Source organism: Elephas maximus, chromosome X, assembly GCF_024166365.1.
Source record: "Elephas maximus indicus isolate mEleMax1 chromosome X, mEleMax1 primary haplotype, whole genome shotgun sequence".
NCBI classification, from domain to species: domain Eukaryota; kingdom Metazoa; phylum Chordata; class Mammalia; order Proboscidea; family Elephantidae; genus Elephas; species Elephas maximus.
In genome coordinates this window covers 51,639,866-51,665,369 of record NC_064846.1, presented here as the reverse complement: position 1 = coordinate 51,665,369, position 25,504 = coordinate 51,639,866, and the positions used below count along the sequence as shown (strand labels likewise).

General features: G+C 42.8%; 1 long non-coding RNA gene across 2 annotated transcripts in view; it reads right to left on the bottom strand.

Moving 5' to 3' along the window:
* Positions 1–25,015, bottom strand: part of LOC126069608 (uncharacterized) — an 80,381-nt gene extending 55,366 nt beyond the window's left edge. For both annotated transcript variants that reach the window (XR_007515981.1, XR_007515980.1), the window contains exons 1-2: positions 24,536–25,015; positions 14,609–18,768 (exon numbers count right to left, since the gene is read on the bottom strand). This is a non-coding gene — a long non-coding RNA (uncharacterized LOC126069608). The remainder of the gene's footprint in view (positions 1–14,608; positions 18,769–24,535) is intronic.
* Positions 25,016–25,504: the final 489 nt, after the last annotated feature.

Sequence of the window (25,504 nt, the reverse complement as noted above, 5' to 3'; positions counted from 1 at the left end):
ATATAGATGAGTCTTTTTGTGTGAAGTATGACTGTGTCTGTGTGAGTGTATGTGTATCGATGTGTGTAAAATTGTGAGTTTTGTTTCAGTGAGTGGATGTATGTGCTTATGTGTTAAAGCTTGTTAACGTGAGTCGGTTATGTGTGAGTAAATCTGTGTGTATGTTCATGAGTATGTGTAAGGGTGTGGGTTTTAATTTGTGTGTGACTGAGGGTGTGAATAAATTTGTGTATTTGAGTGAATGAATATATGAAAATGTGTGAGTGAATCTTTTCAAGTTTGTGAGCATGTACGTGTTTGAGTGAATCGTGGGAATGTTTGTGGATGTATGTTAATGTTCACATGCTGCTAAACTGTGAGCATGTATAACATGTGTGAGCATGTCAGTGAATGAAGTGAATTCATGAGCATGTCTGTGTATGAATGAACGTGTGCGTATTGGGGAGTATGAGTGAATGTGTAAGTGATACTTGAACATACCCGAGTATGGGAGTGAGTGTAGGGGGATTGTTTAGCGTGTGATGTTATGGGTATATTTGTGTGTGTGAAGAATGTGTGATGTGTGTGTGATTGTGTGTATATGAGTGAGTAGACTGGTGAGTCTGTGTGAGTGAGTGAATATGCGAGCATGAGTGTGCATGTGAGCTTGTTCAAATGTGAAAAAATGTGTGAAAATGCTCCAGTGTGTGAATGCACATGTGAGTGAATGAATGAGCATGTGTAGGTGAGTTTGAGTGTGTCCATGTAAATTTAGTGTGTGTTCTTGGGTGTGAATGAACGTATAACATGTGAGTGAATGTTTGAGTGTATATGTATGAGCACATTAAAACTTGAATATATTCATGTGTGAGAGTGGGTTAGTGACTATGTCCATGTGAGTGAATATGCAAATGTTTTTGCATGTTAACAAATGATCATACTCATTTGTGTGCAAACCTGTGAATGTAAGTGAATCTGAGTGTGACTGCATTTGACTATATATAAGCCTGAGTGAATTGGTGATGGTGAATAAGTTAAAGCATGTTGTGTGAACCTATTAATGAGTATGGCCTTGTATGTGAGTGAGTGAGGGAGCATGTTGGTGTGTGAGCACGTTCGTATATTTTAGCATGGTAATGTGTGAGTTTGACTCAAGGTGTGTTTGTATGTGAATGTGTGAGCATGGTTTTGTCTGAGAGCATGTTAATGCATGAATCTGAGTGACTATGAAAACTTATGTTCGAGGTTGTGTGAAAGTATCCATGTGCGTAAATGAATTTGTGAGGACAGCCATGAGTGAATGAATATATGACCGTGTGTGTGTGTGTGTGTGTTTGTTAATACCTTCATGTGATTGAATGTGTGATGTATGTCAGCATGCTTGTGATGAGTACATGTTAGCATGTAATTGACAGCATGTTAATTTCTGAGTATGTCCATGTGTGAGTGAATATGTGTGTTCATGTTTGAGAGAATATATGAACGTATGTGAGCATATACAAAGAGATGATGGAAAAGCTCAATACCATCAGTCAGAACAAGGGAAGAACACGCTTGGCGTGAACAAGACCAGGGGCTGACTGCAGATCAGACCATCACTCACATGCAAGTTCAAGTTGAAACTGAAGAAAATTAGAACAAGTCCACGAGAGCCAAAGTACAACCATGAGTATATCCCACCTGAATTTAGAGACCATCGTAAGAATGGATTTGACCCGCTAAACACTAATGACCAGAGACCAGAAGCGTTGTTGAAGGATATCATACATGAAGAAAGTAAGAAGTCATTAAAAAGACAGGAAAGAAAGAAAAGAACAAAATGGATGTCAGAAGAGACTCTGAAACTTGCTCTTGAACATCCAGTAGCTAAAGAAAAAGGCCAAAATGATGAAGTAAAGATCTGAACAGAAGATTTCAAAGAGTGACTCCAGAAGACAAAGTAAAGTATAATGACATGTGCAAAGACCTGGAGATAGAAAACCAAAAGGGAAGAATATGCTCAACATTTTGCAAGCTGAAAGAACCGAAGAAAACATGTAAGCCTCCAGCTGCAATACTGAAGGATTCTACAGGGAAAATACTAAACGATGCAGAAAGAATCAAAAGAAGATGGAAGGAATACACAGAGTCATTATACCAAAAAGAATTAGTTGATGTTCAACCATTTCAAGAGGTGGCATATGATTAGGAACCGATGGTACTGAAGGAAGAAGTCCAAGCTGCTCTGAAGGCATTGGTGAAAAACAAGGATCTAGGAATTGATGGAATATCAATTGAGATGTTTCAACAAACAGATGCAGTGCTGGAGGTGCTCACTTGCCTATGCCAAGAAATATGGAAGACAGCTTCCTGGCCAACTGATTGGAAGAGATCCATATTTACGCTTATTCCCAAGAAAGGTGATCCAACAGAATGTGGAAATTATAGAACAATATCATTAATATCACCCGCAAGCAAAATTTTGCTGAAGATCATTCAAAAATGGCCGCAGCAGTATATTGACAGGGAACTGCCAGAAATTCAGGCCGGTTTCAGAAGAGGACGTGGAACCAGGGATATCCTTGCTGATGTCAGATGGATCCTGACTGAAACCAGAGACTACCGGAAGGATGTTTACCTGTGTTTTATTGATTATGCAAAGGCATTCAACTGTGTGGATCATAACAAATTATGGATAAAATTGTGGAGAATGGGAATTCCAGAACACTTAATTGTGCTCATGAGGAATCTGTACATGGATTAAGAGGCAGTCATTTGAACAGAACAAGGGAATACTTCGTGGGTTAAAGTCAGGAAAGGTGTGCGTCAGGGTTCTATCCTTTAACGATTCCTATTCAATCTGTATGCTGAGCAAATAATTAGAAAAACGGGACTATATGAAAAGAATAGAGCATCAGGATTGGAAGAAGACTTGTCAATAACCTGTGTTATGCAGAGGACACAACCTTGCTTGCTGAAAGTGAAGAGGACTTGAAGCACTTACTGATGAAGATCAAGGACCACAGCTTTCACTAGAAACAGAAATACCGTATGATCCAGAAGTCCCACTCCTAGGAATATATCCTAGAGAAATAAGAGTCATCACATGAATAGACACATGCACACCCATGTTTACTGCAGCATTGTTCACAGTAGCAAAAAGATGGAAATAACCTAGATGCCCATCAACAGATGAATGGATAAACTGTGGCATATACACACAGTGGAGTATTATGCAATGATAAACAACAATGAATCTGTGAAGTATCACATAACACGGATGTATCTGGAGGATATTACGCTGAGTGAAATAAGTCAATCACAAAAGTACAAATATTGTATGAGGCCACTACTGTAAAAACTCATGAAAAGGTTTACATACAAAAAGAAACAATCTTTGATGGTTATGAGGGAGGGGAGGGGTGGGGATGGAAAAACACTTAACAGACAATAGATAAGCGGTAACTTCAGTGAAGGGTAAGAGAGTACACAGTACTGGGGAAGCCAGCATAACCTGTACAAGGCAGGGCCATGGTAGCTCCACAGACACACCCAAATTCCCTGAGGGACTGAATTGCTGGGCTGAGGGCTGTAGGGACCATAGTCTCAAGGAACAGCTAGCTCAATCAGTGTAACATAGTTTATAAAGAAAATGTTCTACATTCTACTTTGGTGAGTAGCGTCTGGGATCTTAAAAGCCTGTGAGTGGCCATCTAGGACACTCCACTGGTCTCACCCCTTCAGGAGCAAGGAAGAGTGAAGAAAACTAAAGACAGAAGGGAAAGATTAGTCCAAAGGACTAATGGACCACATCTACCACGGCCTCCACCAGACTGAGTCCAGCACAACTAGATGGTGCCCCGCTACCACCACTGACTGCTCTGACAGGGATCACAACAGAGGGTCCCGGACAGAGCTGGAGAAAAATGTAATACGAAATTCTAACTCAAAAAGAAAGACCAGACTTGCTGGCCTGACAGAGACTGGAGAAACCCTGAGAGTATGGACCCCGAACACTCTTTCAGCTCAGTAATGAGGCCACTCCTAAGGTTCGCCCTTCAGCCAAAGACTGAACAGGCCCATGGAACAAAACAAGACTATAGGGGCACACCAGCCCTGGGATGGGGACTGGAAAGTAGGAGGGAACAGGAAAGCTGGTAATAGGGAACCCAGGGTTGAGAAGGGAGAGCGTTGACATGTCATGGGGTTATTCACCAATGTAATACAACAATGTGTGTACTAACTGTTTGATGAGAAACTAGTTTGTTCTGTAAACCTTCATCTAAAGTTCAATTTAAAAAAAAAAAGGAGGAAAAAAAAGACCATAGCTTTCAGTATGGATTATGCTTCAACATCAAGAAAACAAAAATCCTCACAATTGGACCAATAAGTAACATCACGATAAATGGAGAAAAGACTGAAGTTGTCAAGGATTTCATTTTACTTGGATCCATAATCAACACCCACGGAAGCAACAGTCAAGAAATCAAAACATGCATTGCATTCAGCAAATTGGTTGCAAGAGATCTCTTTAAAGTTTTAAAAAGCAAAGATGTCACCTTGAGAACTAAGGTGTGTGTGACCCAAGCCATGGTATTTTCGATCACCTCATATGCATGCGAAAGCTGGGCAATGAATAAGGAAGACTGAAGAATTGACGCCTTTGGATTGTGGTGTTGGTGAAGAACACTGAATATACCATGGACTGCCAAAAGAATGAACAAATCTGTCTTAGAAGAAGTACAACCAGAATGTTCCTTGAGAGGAAGGATGGCAAGACTGTGTCTCACATACTTTGGACACGTTATCAGGAAGGATCAGTCCCTAGAGAAGGATGTCATGCTTGGTAAAGTAGAAGGTCAGTGAAAAAGAGGAAGACCCTCAATGAGATGGACTGACACAGTGGCTGCAACAATGGGCTCAGGCACAACAACAATTGTGAGGATGGTGCAGGACCGGGCAATGTTTTGTTCTGTTGTGCATGAGGTCATTATGAGTCAGAACCAACTCAATGGCACCTAACAACAACGACAACGTACATATGAGCATATATGAGTACGTTTATGTATGAGCAAGTGAACGTGTGAGCACGTTAATGTGTATGAGATTGTTAAAATATTTGTGCGAGTGAATGTGAATGTGCTATTGAATATGTGACCATGGGCATGTACGTGAGCATGTTTGCATGCATTAGTAAATTTGTCAGTATATGGGTGAGTGTGCAAATGTTCTCATGGGCAATTGAGCTGTAAGTATGTACATGTGTAAGTTTATGTATATGAATATGAGTATGCATATATATATGAGTGAATGTTGATGTGAGTTATATTTGTGAAAATGAATGTGTGTACATTTGAGTGTGACTGTGTCTATGGATGTAAGTAAATTCGTGAGCAAGTGAACATGTGAGAGTGTGCATGTGAGTGAACATACTTGAATGTTAGTGGATATATGCTCCTATGTAAGAGAATTATAAGCTTCTTGGTGAGTGTGAGCGTGTCCATGTGTGCATGAATGAATGAACGTGTTCCTGTTTTAGATTGTTTTATGTACACTGAGACAATCTGCTGTGAAAAACCTCTTTAAAGGTTTAAAAAACAAAGATGTCACTTTGAAGACTAAGGTGTGCCTGACCCAAGCCATGACTTTTTCAATCTCCTCATATGTATGCAAAAGCTGGACAATGAAAAAGGAAGACAGGAGAATTAATGCATTCAAACTAACGTCTTGGTGAAGAATACCGAATATACAGCGGACTACCAAAAAAATGAACAAATCAGTCTTAGATGAAATACAATCAGAATGCTCCTTAGAAGCTAGGATGGTGAGACTCTGACTCACTTACTTTGGACATATCATCAGGAAAGATTAATCGTTAGAAAAGCATATCATGTTTGGAAAAGTGGAGGGTTAGCAAAAACAAGGGAAACCGTCAATGAGATGGACTGACACAACAGCCCCAAGAACAGACTCAAGCATACCAACGATTATGAAGATGACACAGTACTGGGTAACATTTCGTTCAGTTGTACACGGGGTGACCTGGAGCTGGAGCCAATTCAATGGCGAGTTAACAACAACAATGTGCATATGTAAGTGAATGTGTGAGGTGGTATGGATGAGTGTATGTGCTGTCTTATAAATATATAGAGATTTACTTCAAGAAAATGACTCACACAATTGTAGCAGCTGCCAAGTCCCAAATCCGGGGGTCAGGCAGCAAGCTGGACACCTCTTCTGGCTCACATGTTTGCAGGGGCTGATGAACCCAAAATCTGACGTCAGGCAACAGGTTGGAGGCCTCTGCGAGCTCACAGAGTTGGAGGGGCTGGTGAGTCCAAAGTCTGTAGGTCAGGCAGTAGGCTGAGACTTCTGCAGGCTTCCATCCCAAGAACCGGAGGTCAGGTGATGAAAATAATGCAGGGTCAAGAGAGAGCAAGATTTTCCAGAATATCCATGTATATACTGAAAGCAGGCTACACCCCCAAGGAAACTCCCCTTTCAATTGATTGGCTACTCACATGAGATCATAATATAGGCAATTACATAATGTCTGCCAAATCACTGGGAAACAGCCTAGCCAAGCTGACACAACATGAACCATCAAAATGAGTGTGTCCATATGTATATAAATTTAGGGTGTGTTCATGTGAGTGAATATATGAATATGTGTGTGAGTGAATATGTGTGTTGTCAGCATGTTAATGCCTGAACGTATTTGTGCGGGGGACACAATTTGTGATCATGTTCATGTGAGTGAATGTGTAAGCATGATCATGTGTGAGTGTGTGAATCCGTAAGTGTGGTGAAAGTGTGAGAATGATAGTGAGCATGTTTCTGAATGTGAACATGTCTATGTGCACGTGTCACTGAGTTGTAAACAAGTGTGTATGAATACATGTGAGCATGTCTGAGTGTGAGTGAATTCACGAGCATGCTTCTGTGTTACTGAATATGTGAATGTGTGTATGAGCATGTTAAGATGGAATACATTCGTGTGTGTAAGTGAATGTGTATTTGGTGTTAATGAGTGAACGTGTGAGTTCGTGTGAGTATACTTAAGCGTATGAGCAATTGTGTGGGCACTGTCTTGTATATGATTGTTATTATGAGTATATTTGCATGTGTGAAGAATGTGTGATGTGTGTGACCAAGTGTGCCTATAGGTGTGAGTCAATTGGTGGGCTTATTTGTGTAACTGTGTGAGCACGTGCATGCATGTGAGCTTTTTGAATATGTGAATGAATGTGAGTGTGCTCCTACATGTGACTGTGTGAGCTTCTTGGTGAATGTGAGCATGTCCTTGTGTCAGTAGATGTGTAAGCATGTTCCTTTTTTTCAGTGTTTTAACTGTATTTGAGTAAACGTGTGTGCATCTGTGTGTAAAATTAAGACATGTTCATGTGAGTGAATACATGTGTGAGACTGTTTGAATGTGAGTGAATTTGTGAGTGTATATGAGTTAGTACATTAATACCTGAATATATTTGTGTGTGGAATTGAATCTGTGGAAATTTTCATGAGTGATTCAATGAGTATTTTTGTGTATGTCCGTGAATGTGTGAGTATACTTGTGTGTAAGAGTGTATATAAGTGGTAGTAAATTTGTGAGTGTGTTAATCTGTATGAATGAATATCTGAGAGTGGGTCTGTGTTAGCATAGTAACATGAGTCTGTTCTTATATGTGAGCAAATGTATGAACATGCTGGGATGTGATCATATACGTATGTGTGTGTCAGCAAATACGTGAGCATTTTCGTGTATTTCAGTGAGGTAACGGGTAAGCATGAATAAATGTGAGTATGCTTGTATGTGAATGTGTAAGCACGTTTATGTGTGACAGCATGTTAATGCATAAATTTGAGTGAATGTGTCAGCCACCCTGGTGGCATAATGGTTAACTGCTATGGCTGCTAACCAAAAGGTCAGCAGTTTGAATCCGCCAGGCGCTCCTTGGAAACTCTATGGGGCAATTCTACTCTGTCCTATAGAGTTGATATGAGTCGGAATCGACTCGATGGCACTGGGTTTGGTTTTTGGTTTTCGTGTCAGCATATATATTTGAGGTTATGTGAATGGGTCTGTGTGTGAGTGAATTTGTGAAAATGTTCATGTGAGTGAATGAATATGACTGTATTTTTGTGGGTGCGTCAATGGGTCAAAGTACTTGAAAGTGTGATGTGTATATTTGTGTATGAGTACCTGTCAGCACGTGATTTTGAGATTGTGTTAATCACTGAATATGTTCATGTGTGACTGAACGCCTGTATGCACATGTGAGCATGTGTGTCTGTGTGTGAGTGAATTTTTGGGAATGTTCATGAGAGTAAATATATAATCCTATTCATCTGTGAGAGAATGTAGGTGAGTGTGTCTGTGTGTGAGTGAAAAAAAGTGAGCTATTTATGTGAGTGAGTGTGTGAGCATGTTCATGGGTGTGAGTGAATATGAGTATGGGCATGTACCATATTTTTATGCAAATGAAGTGTGCCTCCTGCATTTGCCAGTCACATATGCCCCGCGAGGCACCCTCACAAGCACCACCATGCCAATCCTCTCCTACGTGTTGCTGTAAAAAAATTAGCATAGCACACTTATGAAAATACCTTGCAAAAGGCATGCATTATTTGTGTAAAAATACGGTGAGTGAGCATGTTTGAGTATTTGAGCAACTGTATGTTTGTTTCTGAGCTAATTAATGTGTGAATGTGAGTGTTCATCCGTGTTGAGTAAATATGAGTGTTTTCATGTGTCTATGTGTGTACATGAATGTGAGCATATTCATGTGACGTGAGTGTATGTAAATGTCTGTGCATGTGACTGAATTTGAGTGTGTCCTTGTGAGTGAATATATGATCATGTTTGTGAATGTGAGTGTTAGTGTGTGAATGTATCATGTGTGTTTGCTGTCAAGTACATGTGAGAGTATGACCGTGAGAACGTTATAATCTGAGTATGTTCATGAATGAGTGAAAGTGGGAGCGTGTGTGACTGTGAGAATATCTGAACATGTACATATGAGCATATGTGAGTGTGTCCATGCGTGAGTGAAGTTCTAAGTATGATTGTGCTAGTGAGTGAATACAAGAGTATGTTCATTGTGTGTGGGCTTCTTAATGCTAATATATTTGTGTGAGTGAGTGTGAGGGTGTCTGTGCTGGTACGTGAATCTGAGACTATAGGCATGTATGTATGTTTAATATGGTTGAGTGAATGTGTGAGTGTACTCCTATGTGTGAGAGAATAGGTGAGCATGTTAAAGTGTGACCATGGGAGTGAATGAATATGTAATGGTGTTCATGTTTTTCAGGGAATGTGTAAGCTAAGCGTATATATGAGCATGCTCTTACGTGTCAGTGAATGCGTAACTGTGTGTGTGAGCATATGGTGAGCATGTTCATGTGTTTGTCAATGGGTGAGTGTTACTACATGTGTAATCATGTGTATATAAGTGATTATAACTATGTAAGTACATTTGTGAGCATGTTTGTGTTTATAAGTTAATGTGTGTGTCATTGTGTGTGGCTGTGTTAAGGTCAAGTATATTCATGTGAATGAGTGAATGTGTCATGACGGTATGTGTGAATGTGTAATAATTTTGTGAATGTGAGCATATGCAGGTGTATAAGTAAAACATAAGCATTATCATGTGTGATCATGTTAATGTGACTACATTGGTGTGTGTAATATAGGAATGTGTGCATGTGATGGTATGAGTGTGTAAATTTGTGAGCAGGTTGATGTGAGTGAATGAATGTGTGAGCCTGTGAATGTGCATTACCATGTTCATGGGCGTGAATACGTATGCATTTTCATGTATTTGAGTGAATGTGTGAATTTATTCACAAACATTAATGTTTGAGTGTAAATGTATGTGAATGTGTAAATGTGATTGTATATGAGGGAGTCCAAGTGTGAGTAAATTTGTGCACCTGTGTAAGTGGATGTGTGAACATGTGAGTGTATTAACATAAGTGAAAGTGTGAGCATCATTATTTGTTGAGTGTGTTAATGTGTGATTTTGAGCTAATGTGTAAGTGTATGGATGTGAGTGAATGTGGATGTACTTACAGATATATAGATAGCTGCCATCAAGTCAACTCTGACTTGTGCTGTTGGAGAACTAAATGTTGCCCAGTCCTACATCATCCTTACAATGGACAGCATGTTAAAGTCCACTGTTGTAGCTACTGTGCCAACCCATCTCACCAAGAGTCTCCCTTACCCCCAACTGGCCCTCTACCTCACCAAACATAATGTCCTCCTCCAGCGACTGATCCCTTCTGATGAAGTGTTCAAACAAAGCAAGTCAGAAAATGTGGTGATCCACAGGGTTTTCACTGGCTAATTTTCAGAAGTATATCACCAGGCCTTTCTTCCTAGTCTGTTTTAGTCTCAAAGCTCTGCTGAAACCTGTCCACTGTGGTTGATCCTGCTACTATTTGAAATACTGGTGGCAGAGCTTCTAATATCATAGCAACATGTGAGCCACCACAGTATGAAAAACTAACAGACGGGTAGTGTTTTTAGAACACCACTCATGTTCTTAGAAGCCACCCGTGTTCCTTTAAAGCGAGGACGGTGTGACTTTGACTTGCTTAGTTTGGACACATTGTCAGGAAAGATCAATAACTAGAAAAGGGCATCATGTTTGGTAAAGTAGAGTGCCAACAAAAACGAGAGAAACCCATGACGAGATGGACTGACACAACAGCCACAACAATGGACTCATAACATACCAATGATCATGAAGATGGCTCAGAAGCAGGCAACATTTTATTGTTATACATAAGGTCACCATGAGTTGGAGCCAACTTGACGGCAACTAACAACAACGAGAATGTGCGTGTGTGGGGCTAAGTGTATATGATTGTGCCCATGTGTGAAAAATTAGAACATGTTCATGTGATTGAACGTGGGAGCATGTTTGTGAGTAAAAGTGAACATGTGTGTGAGGATATTAATATCTTAATACATTTGTGTGTGGGAAGGGATGTGTGGCCATGTTCATGTGAGTGAATGATTGTGTATGATTGTGTGTGTGTCAGTGAATGAGTGATGTGTGTGAATCTGAGGGTCAGCAAATGTGTGAAAGTAAATGTGGAAGCATGTCCACATGTTTGAGCATGGTAACATGTGAATGTGTTTTTACATGAATTTGTGAGCGTGTGTGTGTGAAAGCATGTTAATGCACAAATCTGAGTGAACTTTTGAGGTTATATGAATGTATTTATGCATGTGGGTGAATTTGTGAAGGTATCCATGTGAGTAAATGAATTGTGTGTGTCATGTGTTAATGGGTCAGTGTGGCTGCATGTGTGATATATGTGAGCGTGTTTATGTTTGGTAATGTGAGCATGTGAGGACTGTGTAAAAACATGATAATGTCTCAGTATATACATGTGTAAGGGGGTGTGTGAGTATGTGCATGTGAGTGAGAACATAGGAGCATGCATATATGAGAGTAAGGGAGCATGTCTTTCTGTGACTGGATAGATGTGAATGAATGCATGAACGTGCTTGTGTGTGAGCTTGTTAATGTAAGTATGTGTAACTTGATGTGTTTGAGTTTGTGAGTGAATGTGTGTTCGTGGGCTTGAACGTGAGGACGTATGTATAAGTAAATACATATGTGTTTATGTGTATGTGAATGACTACGTTTTTGTGTGAGTAAATGTGTGAGCATGTTCAAGTATGTGAGTGAATGTCAGTGGCAATGAGCATAACTGTATGTAGGCTATTGTGTAAATATGTTCCTGTTTGAGCACAGTAATGTGTAAATAAATGTGTGAGTGTGTGTGAGTGTATTTGCGAGCACGTCTGTGTGAGTGCATTTGTGGGTGTAAGTGAAAACATGATTATGGGCAGGTGAGCATGTCTTGAGTATCTGAATGGTGTGTTTGTGTTCCTGAGCTTTTAATGTGTGAGAATATTTGTTTCAGTGAATGCAAGATTGTTCATGTGTGTAAGCAAATGTGAGCATATATATAAATGTGACACTGTGTGAGTGTATATGAATGTCTTACTATGTCTATGTATGTATGTTATTTTGTGAGTGTTGTCTGAGTGAATATATGTGTACATACGTATGTATATATACATACATACATACATACTCACACATACACATCCCATATAAAACCAAAAATCAAACTCACTGCCGTCAAGTCAATTCTTACTCACAGGGACCCAAAAGGACAGAGTGGAACTGCCCCATACAGTTTCCAAGGAGGGGTTGGTGGATTCGAACTGCTGACCTTTTGGTTAGCAGCCAAGCTCTTTACCACTATGCCACCACCAGAGCTCCATAAAAAATCGCATGTATACACGTGTGTGTATGTATACATATGTGTGTATATGTTCCTACTAATGCATGCATGTTTTGGAATGTGATATACATGGGTGTGTTTACGAGTACATGTGAGCATGTCATCGTATAAGGGCACATTAATATCTGAATATGTTAATGCGTTGAGTGATATGGGACCCTGTGCAACTGTGAGAGAGGATGTATCAACATTTATATGAGTACATGTCTATGCATGAGTAAATTTGTGACCATGCTTGTATGAGTGAATGCATAAGCATCTTTGTGTGTGAGCTTGTTAATGTCAGTATATATGAATGAGTAAATGAGTGAAAGCATGTGCGTGTGAGTGAATAAGTGTGGGTGTGTATATGAATGTTTGTATGGATAAGTGAATATTTTGAGTGTATTTGTGTGTGAGTGAATATGCAAGTGTTCATGTGTGCGAGTAAACCAGTGAGATTTAAGTGTTACTATGTTCATGTCTGAAAGTAAATGCGCACATTCAATTTTGTGAGTGAATGTTGGAGTATGTTGCTGTGTGTATGTTTATTAGTAAGTAAGCACATCTGTTTGTGAGTGTGGTAATGTACACGTGTGAGTGAATATGTGAGATTCTTCAGAAGTATGAGCATTTCCATGTGCAAGTGAATATGTGAACACAGTAAGATGCATGTGTGAGTCACTAATGTATGTTAGCATTAGTTTTTCTGTGCATGTTACGGAATCGGTGTGCATGTTTGTGAGTGAGCATATGTGCGAGACTGTAATATGTGTTATAGCATGTTGATGTGACTATATCTGTGTGTGAATGTTATCTATGTGTGATAGAATGTGTATGAGTGCGGACGGCATATGAACGTGGGTTATCCATGTGTGTGGTTGAATGTGTAAGCATGTTCTTACATGAATAGATACATAAGCATGTTGGTACCTGTAAGCACATGCATGTGAGGGGATATATAAAAACAATTTTGTGTGAGCATGTTAATCTGTAAGAGTGAAACTGTAAGCATGTCTTTCTTTGAAAGTATGTTCATGTGTACTTGTGAGTATATTTGTGAGTATGTGCATGTGACTGTATATGAATCTATGTGTGAGCAAATTTGTGAGCATGTTTGTGTGTGAATGTCTTTGCATAAGTGAATGAGGGTGTGAGTGTATGTGAGCATGTTTGTATTTTTGTGTGAATGTGTGTGCAAGTCTATGAGTTTTTTTTGTTTTCTGTGTGTGCAAGTCTATGAGTATGTGAGTCTATTAGTGTGAGTGAATATGAGTATTTTTATGCATGAATGAATGTGGGAGTATTGGCATGAGTATGAGTATAGTTGTCTGTGTGAGAAAATGTGTGAGCATGCTCTTGTTATGATTATGGTAATATGATAATGTGACAATGTGTGAGCATGTGTGTGTGAACACTGTGAGTGTGCTAAGGTCTGAGTAGGTTTCAGTGGGTGCATGAATGTGTTGGCATGTTCATGTATATTAGTGAATTATTAGACTATTCCTATGTGGAATCATGTTTGTGTACAAGTGAATGTGTGATATTATTCCTATTTATGTGTATACTAATAGGAGTGAGAGCACGTAATGTCTAAGTGAATGTGAGTGTGTTGGCGGGTGAGTGACTTCATGTACTTGAATGAATTCATGAGCATTTTCATGTGTGAATATGCTGATGTGAGGATATCTGTGTGTGTGAGTGATGTGGGGGTATCTGCGTAACCAAGCCAAAGTATGTGTGTGCATATGTGGCTGAGTGAATATGTTGTGTATGTGAGCATATTCATGTTTGAGAGAGTATGTGAGCATGATTGTGTGCTTACATGTGTATATGTGTCATTTTGTATGAATGAGCATGTTTGAGTGTACACATGTCTATTATGTGTGAAAATTTGGGGTTTTTTTAGAGAATAAATGTATGTACATTTTCTCATGTGAAATCTTGTTAATGTGTATTATTTATGTGTGAGTGAATTTGTGAGTGTTCATGTGTACGTGCAGGCTTATGTGTGTGGGTCTGTGGGTGTGAGTACATTTGTGTGGGTATTTGTGTTAGTGAGTAAATACATAAGCATTTTCATGTGTGTTAATATGAATATGCCATGGATTTAATTATGTCCCCCCCCAAAATGTGTGTATCAGTTTCACTGGACCATGATTCCTGGTATTGTGTGATTTTCCTGTATGTTGTAAATCCTACCTCTATGATGTTAATGAGGGAGGATGGGCAGGAGTTGTGTTAGTGAGGCAGGACTCAGCCTACAAGATTGGATTGTATCTTGATCGTGTCTTGAGATATAAGAGATAGAAGGGAGCAGAATGACAGGGGGACCACATACCACAAAGAAAGCAGTGCCAGGAGCAGAGCATGTCCTTCGGACCTGGGGTCCCTGTGCTGAGAAGCTCCTAGTCTGGAGGAAGACTGAGAAGAAGGCTGACAGAGAGAGAAAGCCTTCCCCTGGAGCTGACACCCTGAGTTTGGACTTTTAGCCTACTTTACTGTGAAGAAATAAATTTCTCTTTGTTAAAGCCATCCACTTGTGGTATTTCTGTTACAGCAGCACTAGATGACTAAGACAGAATGTATTTGTAAGTGAATGTGTAAGCATGTGTATGAGTGCAAATGAATGTGTCTATGGGTGTGAATAACATTTATGAGTGAGCATGTTCATGAGTGTGAGCATACATATGAACATGCCTACATGTGAGTGAATAGGTAAGCATATTGGTGATAGTGAGCATGTTGGTGTGAGGACGTGACCAGTTTTGCGTATGAGCATGTTAATGTGTATGAGCATGTTAATGTGTCAACGTGTGAGCAACTATGAGTGTCCACGTGTAAGTCAACTTGAATGTATTCATGTGAATCAGTGAAAGTGTGAGCATGTCTGCATGTGAGCCTGTGTATGTGTCTTTATGCCTATATATTTCTAAGAGTGAATGTATGAGCATTAATGTGTGTATGTGTTTGGATGTGAGTAGTGTGCGAACCTATGTGTAATGTTTGTAAGTGTATCTGTATGTGCATAAACTGGTGAGCGTGTTTGTGTGAGTGAGTATATCAATGTGTTGTGTGATCATGCTGATAGTATATTCTTGTGTGTGAGTGTAGTGGTGTGTGAGTGTATAAACATATTTGTGAGTATACATGTATGTGAGTGAATTTATGAACACGTTTATGTCTGAGCATTGTAATGTCTATGTAAGTGAATATAACCGTGTATGTAAACGTGAGCATGTCTGAATATGCACACACTAATGCCTGAATTTCTGCTTATGTGTGAGCATGTGTGAGTGCATGCAAATGTGTCTGTGAGATTTTGCGTGTGTCCATGTGAGCATGTTAATGCCTGAGTATGTCTGAGTATATCTGAGCGTGTGAGTGAGTATGTAAGCATTTTCATGTGAATGAATTAATGTGTGATAGTGTGTGCGAGCAGGTTAGTGTATGAATGTGACTGAATATTTGATATGTCTGTGTGTAAGTACACGTGAGTGTGTTACTGTGTGTGAGCATGTTAATTTCTGAGGATATTCACCTATGAATGAATATGGGAATATGTGTATTTGCATATGTGTGAGAGAACACATGAATATGTACATGTGATTGCATCTGAGTAAATTTGTGTGTTTTTGTGAGTGAACGTGTGACTGTATTCATGTGTCTGAGCTTGTTAATGTGAATATATTTCTGTGAATGTGTGAGAGGGTTCATGTGTGTGTGTGAAAGCAAATTTATGGGCATGGGCATATACAGGAGCAGGTTTGCATCAGTGCATGTTTGCACGTAGGTGCGTGTGATAATGTTTGTGTGTGAGTGAATAGGTGTTAATGTGAAATGACTGTATGAGCTTGTATGTGTGAATGTATACCATTGTGTCCATGTAAGAATTTGTGTGTGAGTGAACATGTAAGCAAATCTGTGTGTGAGCATTTTAATGACTAAATATGGAATCACATATGACCTTTACAATTCAGCCTGCTGGCTTCACTATAGGCTGGCTGCCCAGAAGCTGAGTTGAAAAGAGAGAAGTATGTTATTCCAAGCCCAATGTTTCAGAAAGCAAAGTGCTATTGGGAGTAAGTGCCTGAATGACAGCTGAGAAGTAGACCTCTATTAGGCACAGACCAAATTCCAGCATTCACGGCTATTGTGAACAATCTCCAGTGAAGTGCTAAGTAGTAACGGGTTTCCAGAAACACATTTCTTTATTAGTGCCTTTCAGGCCCCCCACATGCCTCTAGAAGATGGAAGCTGTATTAGGCAGCTAGCAAGCCCCAGCGGGATCAGGCAGCCAAGTTCTCCTCCAAATCCAGTCTCAGACTTCTCATCCTAGACCATTCAATGCCACTGAAACAACTCCATTCCTTATTGTGGAATCCTGGGGATGCTAAAGGGCCAGGTAAGAGCCCTGTACAAGGGTTCCCAGCTGAAGGGGCAAGTGGAGCTGAAATGCAGTCCCCATTCTCCTTACCAAGCCATGTGCCAGGCCTGGCACAGGTATGCAGCCCAGAGGAAGGGAAAACTTTTTCTATTTTATCTGACAAGAGGGACACCTTATGTGTTAGCAGTGGTCAGAATTAGAGCTTAACTAAGGTATTTCCACAACTCTAAAAGAATAATCTAGGAGAATGAGAAGCCTCCAGATAAGGTGCCTAAATGCCATGGCCTCAGCCCCATATTCTGTGGCTATCCTCCTTCATGAACTCAGAAAGGGATGAAAAGTGGTAGAGGTAGCCATTTGCCTCACTCTTCAAAATTTCCCTGTTCTAACTCCCCTCCCCCCACAGTACCCACCAGAGTACCCGTGCTCAAAGAACGGATGAAGGAATGATGAAAATGTCTCATTCATCCCTGCACACTACAATATCAGGGTGCCTATGTCATGCCAGTGGTTAAGAGCGTGGCTGCTAACCAAAAGGTAGGCAGTTCGAATCCGCCAGCCACTCCCTGGAAACCCTATGGGGCAATTCTACTCTGTCCTATAGGGTTGCTATGAGTCGGAATTGACTTGACAGCAACAGGTTTGGTTTTTTGTCATGCCAGGTGTTGGTCAAGGCGAAGCCCTCAGGGACCTGCTTTCCCAACACTAAGGAGTCTCTCTTGCCCAGAGGGAAGCAGCTTTGCTAGCTTTCCCTGGCGGCTGCTGCTGCTCCTCCTCCTCTTTTCATCACCCCTCTTCTCAAGGAACTAATAAGGCTCCCGCTTGAACCTGACCAAGGCATAGTCACTAAGTCCTCTGCATGAGAACTTGTGTGTGTGGGCGGGTTAAGCTGTAAAACTACCCTACCTCAGACAGAGGAAAAGTTGATTCTGAGGCTAGTGGGAAGCCTCACAGAGAGTACTGGGGGCCCCAAACTCTTAAGCCCTTGGCCCAGTCTCCCTGAGGCCTTTCTTTAAGAGGACTGAAGATAGCGCTTGGAGGATCTCTCATGGGACATGTATCACCACCAGGATCCTGCTCACCACTGCTGACCTGACAGACCTGAGGATGGGCTTGGGCTCAGACTCAGGCTTAGGCTCAACTTGCTTGTGGAACAGGCAATGATTCTAATGGATGTTAAATGCTGTTGATATACCAGCTAGTACTTATCTTATCTGGGCAATGTTTTCCTTCTTAAACTCATTGTTCTTCTTTACCCTCATCCCTCTTCCTCTCCATCCTGGCTTCTCTAATCACTTCTGTCCAGTGTCAGCTCTCATTCTGCTCTATCTTTCCTTCTTCAATCAAACGCAATTCAACATGTAATCTAGCATGTTTGCTCCTTGATTCCAACAGTCTCACTCTCTTTCAGAATCCAGTCGTAAATCCTTACACAAGTCCTCTTTTCTTCCAGCTAAACACCCCCAGCAACTTCAACCTTGCCTCAGCGATGTTTACAGGCCATCAGTAAGTGCTCACCTACCTTTTCTCCTGCTCTCCTGGGCAGCGCTTCCTATCTAGGGTGCACCTCAGTTGCTGACCAGGTGGGTATGCTACTGCCAAGGATGGGGACCTTGCACTACGGTACTCTGCTGTTTTCTGCTCCCCTCACCCCTGCTACCCACTCCCTTCAGAGTACAGCTGTCTCATCTACTGGCCTCCTCACCCCAAGAAAGAGAAAAAACACATACACAGAAGCCCCAGACTTTGAGCCTATAGTGTCTTCTTCTGTCTAAACACTAGAAGGTACTGAGTTGTCCCCGCCCTCTGTCTTAGGGTTCTCTAGGGAAACAGAATCATTGATTTTATATATATATATATACACACATGTGTATGTGTGTTTGTGTGCCAAGGGGGAGAGAAGAAGAGAAGGAGAGAGAGAGAGAGAGAGAGAGGCTGAGTCACTTCAAAGAATTGGCTCATGCAATTGTTGTGGGGCCTGGCAAGTCCAAAACCTGTAGGGAGGCAATAGGCTGGAAACTCCTGCTGATCACATGACTGTGGGTGGCTGGCAAGTCTCAAATCCATGGGTCAGATAGCAGGCTGTAGACTCCTGTAGGCTTTCATCCCAAGATCTGTAGTTCAGGCAATGGAAAGAGTGAAGAGAGAAAGAGTGAGCAAGTTCTGCCAAAATATCTATTTATAGTCTGGAGGCAGAGCGTACCATAAGGTTTGCATTACGGCAAGTAATTACATTATATTACCTTAACCCAAAAACCAAATGCATTGCCATCATGTTGATTCTGACTCACAGTGACCCTATAGTTCAGAGCAGAACTGCCCCATAGGGTTTCCAAGGAACATCTTGCGGGGAGTTAAGTGGAGCTCTGGTGGCTGCTAACCAAAAGGGTAGCAGTTTGAATCCGCCAGCCACTCCTTGGGAACCCTATGGGGCAGTTCTACTCTGTCCCATAGGGTTGCTATGAGTCAGAATCAACTCACCAGCAAGGGATTTATGTTATATTATGTTACATTAATTAACACTATATTACAGCAACTAGTGTTTGGCCAAACCACTGGAAAACACAGCCTAGCAAAGTTGACACATAAAATTAACCATCACACCCTCCTACCTTCATCTACTATTTGGTTATATAAATCCAGGACCCATCTTTTCTCCTACGCCCCAGGTCTGCATGTGCACAAAGCTTAATGTAACCTATCCCCCAACTTAGGTATCAGGTGTCAACAAATCATAGTCTACTTGAAAGATGCTGGTGATTAAGCACTCAGCTGCTAACCAAAAGGTTTGTGGTTTAAACCTACCAGCCACTCCATGGGAGAAATCACCTGGCAATCTCCTTCCATAAATATTACAGCCTAGGAAACCCTATGGGGCAGTTATACTCTGTCCTATATCTGTCCTGTGGAAACCCTGGTGGCGTAGTGGTTAAGAACTATGGCTAGCTAACCAAAAGGCTGGCAGTTCGAATCTACCAGGTGCTCCCTGGAAACCATGTGGGGCAGTTGTACTCTGTCCTATAGGATCACTATGAGTCAGAATTTACTGGACGGCAACAGGTTTGGTTTTGTTTCGTACCTGTCTTATAGGATCACTATGAGTCAGAATCAACTTGATGGCCCACAACGACAACAACATACTGAAAACTATAAATTAGAAAGTAAATTTAAAAAAATTTTCTGGATCCATGGAGGCTAGATGAACCTCTGAAATATGGTCCTGAGATAATCTTCCTTGAACTAAAAATATCCCCTGAAGTTTTCTTAAAACCAAATGATAATTTAGCTTAACTAGTCTGCCATGAGCATTGTGCTGTTTTAAGAACTATCTATATGGGGTCAAATTGACAACAGCAACTCAAAAGATTAGGGGGCAGTGAGTTTATGTTAATGGGAAAGGAACAACTCGGAAAAGGAGGGTGAGAATGGTTGTACAACTTGAAGAAAGTAATCAATGTAACTGAATTTTACATATAGAAATTTTTGAATTGGTGTATGTTCTGCGGTGTATATTCTCAACAAAACAACAACAAAGTAAAATATATTTTAAAAAAACATGGTGGTAAGGTGCCTCAGAGAAAATGTGACTATCCACACTTTATGTCTTAGTTTCCTGGGGCTGCCATAATAAAATATCACAAAGTGGGTGGCTTTAAAAAACATAGATTTATTTTCTCATGATTGGAGGCCAGAAGCCCAATTCAGGGTATTGGCAGGGCTATGCTCTCTCTGTTGGCTCTAGGGGAAGATCCTTCCTTGTTTCTTTCAGCTCCTGGTGGCCCCAGGCATTTCTGGGCATTCCCTGGCTTATAGATGGATCCTCCATGCTGTCTTCCCCCTGTGTGTGCCTCCCAATTTCTGTGCCTGGTTTCACATTTTATAACACACCACACAGAGGGGATTAGGATTAGGACCCATCCTACTCTAGAATGATCTCCTTTAATTTAACTGATAACAAAAGAAAAAAAACTATTTCCAAACAAGGTCACATTCATACTTACTTCAACATATCTTTTTGGGGCATACACTTCAGTCCATAACACCTGACAATCCCTAAAGGTTGGTCCTTGCTCCTGCTCCCAACCCCTGGCCCTGGGTGCCTGCTGGGATGGCAACCTGACCCTGAAATTATGGGTATACCGTGCTTGGTGTACTTAAACGGTTGTTGGTTAGCCTTTGCTGAGAAATGTGAGGACAAAGAAAGGAGGAAACAAAGTGGTTACTCACTTTACATCCACCAGTGTTTGGCATAGCTGATCCAAAAGCCAGTGTCATGTAAGAGTGTGCCCTAACACTCAAATTCCTGTATACCCTGAACTCTCTTATGGGACAAAGAGTCTTGGCCTCCTCCTCCAGCTTCCCAGTCCCCAGGTACATGTTCGCTTTGCAACCTGTGGGCTTGCCTTCTGTTCTCACATCTGGAGGGAGCAATAGAGCAAAGGGGAAGCACCAGTCAAGTGACCCATCCTCAAAGCTTAGGGCCCAGGGAAATAGCCTTGGTTTTCTAGGTGGTTCTCCAGGCCAAACACAGAGCCACACTGGTCTACCTCCAGGCTCAAAGTAGTCACAGCTGTGTGCTATTTAGGGTTGAGGCACTGTGTATTCAGAAGACCTATTCATAAGCATCAATGTGAATAAATTAGCATTCACTGATCTTTTAGAATAAGTATCTAGTTCAACTTCCTGCAGGAAGTCTGTTACCTTCTTTAGTTTAGCCTCTGTTTACTCTTTAGCTCATTTCCCTGTTTCCTTCCATCTGCATTGTGATCAGCCTCTATTTAATGTACCTCTTCTTTTGTCTGTCCTTGGTTTAGGTTTCCTGGGTGTCCCCGGGGCCAGAGTAATGCTACTCCTGTTCTGTGGGGTTGGGTTACGATGCTCATCACTTAAAACTGTATGGCCCAGGCCAGTTGCCCTTTCCAAGGGGAAGGCTAAGAAGAAATGTAACGACAAGAAACTGACTCATGGGCTTCCTGGCGCTTTGTATTTCAGTTTCTTCAGGGTTAGGGCCTTCCCCCATGGCAATGTTGCTTAATTGGGTTTAAAGATCCCAGGCTTAAATCCAGTTGAAATCAACCCCTTCACCATGCCACAGGGGTGTCATGAGTGTTTTTCCCTATTACCCTGAAGATCAGGATCTTTGTTGTGACAGAAACATAGGAGTAGCAGCAGAGGTATTTAAGGGTCCTCGTGAGCTATCTGGAGCCCTGGTGGTACAGTGGTTAAGAGCTACCACTGCTAACGAAAAGGTTGGCAGTTCGAATCCACCATTTGCTCCTTGGAAACCTCATGCAGCAGTTCTACTCTGTCCTATGGGGCTGCTATGAGTAGGAATAACTTCACGGCAACGGGTTTGGCTGTTTTTTTGGAATGAGCTATCTGGAGACCCGGTGGTGTAGTAGTTAAGAGCTCAGCTCCTAACTAAAAGGTCAGCAGGTCAAACGCACTATCCACTCCCTGGAAACCTTATGGGCCAGTTCTACTCTGTGCTATAGGGCTGCTATGAGTCAGAATCAACTTGACGGCAACAGGTTTGATTTTTCATGGTGAGCTATCTGCTCTCAGGAGAACTGACCTCAGCGTACTACCTAACGGTTGCTGTTTTTTTTCTTTACTTTGTACAAATTCCCTCAAAGTATTTTGGATTTCTCGATGGCACTGGGTTTGGTTTTTTTTTGTTTTTTGTAGCTGTGTAAAGTCGCAGCTTTCAGTTTTTGTCTGCATTCAAGCCCCTAGTGCTACCCTTTTGGGTGATTACAGGAAAAAGTTTGGGAGCCCAGAAGCTGGCTTCACAGGCAGCCACCTCCTCCTCCAGGGAATGCCGGTCAGTCTCCCCAGTGTTGGGGTCCACATCCAGTGAGGCCATTTTATCTACGGTCAGGTGAGCCAACAAGCCTTGTGACTGCAAGATTAGCCCTTTGGTGTGCTGGTAAGCAGCCCTAAGCAAGCCCAGGCACACTGAATAGAGGTTTTGCATTGGGACAGCAGTTTTATCCTGCGGTATTCTGGTAGTGGCTGGGACCAAAACGCTCCTTCCTCTTTTCTTTTCTCACCAGTGTCTGAGCCATGGGCCATCATGGATGTGCACTTTCATACTCTTGGAAGTTAGGAGGGCACAAAAGACAGCAGCAACGGAAGCAGCAATACAGGAGATTGGCAAGCCTGCTACCGTTGCCTAAACAACAATGACTCTTATTAGGCAACCAGGGTGCCATGCTTAATTCTTCCCGGGGTAGTGGTCTCCTTCCTTTCCACAAACCTCACAAAAAGTTGTCCTTGGGCCCATGCCAGAGATGCACAATCACAACAGTGTCCATACGGCTGCCTTAGGCAGCCAGTGACAGTAACAAGGTAGGCACAGTGATCAAAAAGCTCTAGCCCATCCTTCAGTAAGCAGGACTCAGGCACCCACCGGTTAAAGCGCTGTTGTTGCCACCTTTATAGGCGGGAGCATCAGAGACCACCTGCCAAACAGGCTGAACCCAACAATATGTCACACCAAGGTAGTGAATTAACAATTTTCTCTCTCTCTCTCTCTCGTGTGTGTGTGTGTGTGTGTGTGTGTTCACAAGTGTAGTCGGGTATGTTAGGTTGAGGGTGCAGCAGGGCTCTGTATTGGATGGAGCCTTGCCAATTATCTTCCCCCCCCATACATGTTCATTTCTGGTTTGCCATTTTAAAAATTATTCTCAATCATCTTTAATTATAAAATTTCATTTTGCAACATTCCGAAGTGCCTGTCTGAATTATTCCCAATTAAAGCAATGTATTCCTGTTTCCAACGGCATACTGATTACCCATGGGCCAGTGCTCAGGATCTCTAGCCACCACAAACACATTTCCGTGTGATCTACTGACTCTTAACATTTCATCAGATATCCCAAGACCCAAACAAACTTGAAATCCAACAGGAAAAAAAAAAACCCAAAAACCTGAATCTTCAAATGTTTTCACAGGAATAAGTATAAAAGCAAAGGAGGCCCTGGTGGTGCAATGGTTAAGTGCCCCGCCAGCTGCTAACTGAAAGACTGGCGGTTCAAACCCTCCCAGTGTCTTTGCAGGAGAAAAACCTGGCGATCTGCTCCGGTAAAGTTTAAACCTAGAAAACCCCATGGGGCAGTTTTACTGTCACATGGGGTCGCTGGGAGTCAAAATTAACTCGACGGCACCCAACAAGTATAAATGCACACTCATTTCAGGTCAAACAATTATACAGCCACGGATTACACTGCCTGGGCCTCGTGAGGCTAAAAAAACAAACCAAATCCGTTGCTGTCAAGCCGATTCCAACTCATAGCGACCCTACAGGACAGAGTAGAACTGCCCCATAGGGTTTCCAAGAAAGCACCTGGTGGATTCGAACTGCCGACATTTTGGTTAGCAGCCGAACTCTTAACCACTACGCCACCAGGGTTTCCGAGTTAATTTTTTCTATCTGCAGCATCAGAAAGTGTCCCCAGGCCCCTTCCCACACACACGAAAATGGGCTAAAATCCGGACTCAAACAGGTATCTCTCGCGTCTATGTTGTTTCTTGCCCATTGCTCTATACAAGCCTCCCACTCCCCCCAACACACAGAGGGACCAGAGGGGAGGCTGCCTAGGACTTTCGTCGCTGGGCTAAGGGCATCTCCACCCGGGGCTGCGGTTTGGGCACACAGGGGGTGCCTGTCGGGCGACGCAGTAGCAGGTGGACTGAAACGCTGAGCTCCAGCTCTACTAGCTGCCCCCATTCCCATCCCCAAACCCCTCTAAGAGCCGGCAAGCGGGGCCCGCTCGCGAGGGCTCTGCGAGCTCGAGTCCGACTGCCCTCTAGCCTGCTCCGTCCACGGGGTCTGAGGCCGCCTGCCCCCGCCATTTCTGGCCAGCGGCATCCTCTCACCAGTTGAAGAGGTCCAGGACCACGTCTGGAACAGCAGAGGAGATGTCGAAGCGGAATTTCAAGGTGGGACTCGGTCGTAGCCCTCCGCGAATCAGGTCCTGGTGTGTAGTAGAAGCAGCACAGCGGTTCTCAAAATCCCTCGGAAGCGCCTGGCTGCGGAGCTCCCCGGGGCGGAGTGCTTTGGCGACTGCCTCGGACAGCCCCGGAAGGTGAGCGGAGTAGCTCCAGGCGAGGGGGAGCTCCATGTTGGTCATTAGCCCTTCCGCAAGAATCACATCCAAGGATAGAACAGCGAGGGCAGGGAGCGGGAAGGGCGGGGTTGGCCCGGAGCCTGGAAGAGGAGGGAGGAGCAGCCGCCCTGTAGCCCAGCCCAAGCAGATTGTGCAGGCAGGCGCTAAGTGCGCCCCGTCGGTTGCCGCTTCTAGCTGCGGCTGGGCGGGCACCAAGCGGAGCCCGTCGCTAGCTCTGCCCACCTCGACCTCAGCGTCAGACTAGCCAATGCCGCAGGTCTCAGAAGCAGGACAAAAAGGCGCGCGGCCCTGCCTCCGCCCCCAGCCTGCGCGCCCCCGGCCCTCCGCCCTTGCAGGCCTCTGCAAGCCTCCCAGGCCTGCTTCAGACACAGAGAGAGGCGGGGCTGGCTGCTGGAGTGGCCTATGCTGGGCCGCGCCTCTGCAAAAATGCAGGTGCCCTTGTTGGGCGGGGGGGCCAAGGGACTGCGGTGATTTGACTGGTGTGTGTGTGTGTGTGTGCTGTGAAGGGACTGCGGTGATTTGACTGGTGTGTGTGTGTTGTGTGTGTGTGTGTGGTGAAGGGACTGCGGTGATTTGACTGGTGTGTGTGTGTGTGTGTGTGTGTGTGGTGAAGGGACTGCGGTGATTTGACTGGTGTGTGTGTGTGTGTGTGTGTGCGGTGAAGGGACTGCGGTGATTTGACTGGTGTGTGTGTGTTGTGTGTGTGTGTGTGGTGAAG